The 2177-nt window shown below is 30.5% G+C and overlaps 1 protein-coding gene across 2 annotated transcripts in view; it reads left to right on the top strand.

Moving 5' to 3' along the window:
* LOC110019092 (mediator of RNA polymerase II transcription subunit 17) overlaps positions 1-2177 on the top strand; it is a 20904-nt gene that overhangs the window by 14579 nt on the left and 4148 nt on the right. The window lies entirely within an intron of this gene.

Raw genomic sequence — 2177 nt, 5'->3', positions numbered from 1 at the left:
ACAATTCTTTTGCCAAAACTATGAGTTTACCCCTAGGTTTTAGGAGCCTGATAGCGAGCTAAGCTGGATCTATAGATGTTTGAGGATTAGTGGAAAGACACTTAATTGAAATTAGACACTTTAGGACACTTCAAGTTTAAACTAAAGTGCAGACATCATAGATCTTAGGAGCACAATTTAAGAGATAGTTTATCATCCTAATTTTCAAATGACCCTAAGAAATCCAAACATCAAACCTCAGTTTAGGAGATAAGTAGAACACTATGCACGAGGGTGCACTAGATTGTGACTCATGACTGATTTAATTAAATCAAATAATGAAATTCTTACCTTAACTTGACCAAAACTGAAACCCAATGCTCCGGGATTTGAATTTGTCCTACATTCAAATCCTCCTGGCAATTGGGGACATTCCAATACCACATATAAATTTCTCCGTTCTTTATATGTGATATTGTATTTCATTTTATTTGTTTATCTTTTTCCTACGATTTACCTGTTTCTGTTAAGTATTTTTCAGGTCGTATTTTCCTCTTTTACACAGCGCATATTAACTAAACTTAAAGGAGTAATGAACCTACCAGGTGCACAGATTTAATTTATATTATAGCATTTTATTTTCCCAGCATGTTATATTGCTTTTATATCCTGTTATACTACTCTTTATAGCATGTTATACTCTTCTTTCAGCATGTTATACTGTCTTTCTTCTTTACTGTACAGTACATTGTTACTTTTCTTTCACACTGCATATTTTATTACTTAGTTTTTGTACTATACCATAGTATAGAATAACCCAGTGGTTAGGTGCATTTTCAAAACTAAAACTAAACCAGGAGGTGCTGAGCGAACACTGTGGGCAACACGACGAGGAACAACTCCCAGGTGGATCTACAGCAGTAAAACATCTTCACATCACATAAACACATTCACATCACCTATCACCTTTTTTAGTTTAAATAACAATCCATAGGGTCACTCTCTAGGTTTTTTTGTACAACTCTGTTGTACGATTATAAGTCCTAGGTCCTAATGTTTTAAGATTCCGAAGTTACCGTGCGGTACGATGTAAATCCTCCTGTCTTTTTAGGCTATTTGCACAATCCGACATTGTGCAAACATAAGTCCTAAATCATAAATAATTTGCAGGATTGAAATATCAAATTAAATCATTTCAAAAGACATAAAGCCGAATATTAGGATTGTTGGGACATTCCCAGGGTTTCTCTTGGATCTGTGATATCCCCTACTTTTCTTCCCTTTGGATTCCTTAAATAATTGTTCATATTTTGAGTCATTTCTATTTGATTTTCCCATGTCCAATCGTGAAAACCTAAACTTTGAAATCTTGAAATCAAAACCACATGATCTTAATCGAGAGTTTTCTTAAATGATTTCAATCATTTAAGATGTAATTAACTATAGGGGTTTGCTTCTATAGGGAACCAGGAACCCAAATAAAATAAACCCTATCTAATTTTTTATGTTAGGTAGGAGAACTTGTTGGCATTTTTTTAAAATATTTCGCAGACCAATATGAATGTCACAAATTCTTTAGTCTAGGTGATTGAATCTCTATTACAAGTGATTTATTTATTCTTCGGGATAAGTGTATTATTTGTAGTATTGTATTCAATCATCTAAATTATTTAAAATGTCAGACCTGTTTGATCTCATCCATTTTAAAATTAAAATGTTACTTTTAAAAATAAAAATTTTAAAAAAAAATCAAAAAAAGTTATATTTATATTTAAATTATTTTCAAAATCACAAAATCATTCACTTTCTTAAATCACGAAGTTTAAAAAAAATAATAAAAATAAAACGACCGACAGATACATAGTTTACTGCCATACATACCACCCAATTCTTATGTGCTTACATATCTAACACCTATCCTTTGTTTTTTAACACCTAAATTTTAGTTTTTTTACATTTATACCATCCAAATCTTTCATATCAAATAAAAAATAACACTTATTTAACTCTTAAACAGTGAAATCTTTTTATTCATAGGTATAGTGGCATATAAGTAACTATCGAAGTTAGGTGGCAGATATGTAAATACGCAGAAATTAAGTGATATGCATGTGAATCTTACTAAAGTTAAATATTTAGGTATTTAGTTAAATAAATGACCTACTATATATATATATATATATATATATATATATATA

This window comes from Phalaenopsis equestris, unplaced genomic scaffold, assembly GCF_001263595.1.
Source record: "Phalaenopsis equestris unplaced genomic scaffold, ASM126359v1 Scaffold000047, whole genome shotgun sequence".
In the NCBI taxonomy this organism is placed as follows: domain Eukaryota; kingdom Viridiplantae; phylum Streptophyta; class Magnoliopsida; order Asparagales; family Orchidaceae; genus Phalaenopsis; species Phalaenopsis equestris.
The sequence above is the reverse complement of the archived record's forward strand: the minus strand, read 5'-3'. Positions and strand labels throughout refer to the sequence as shown.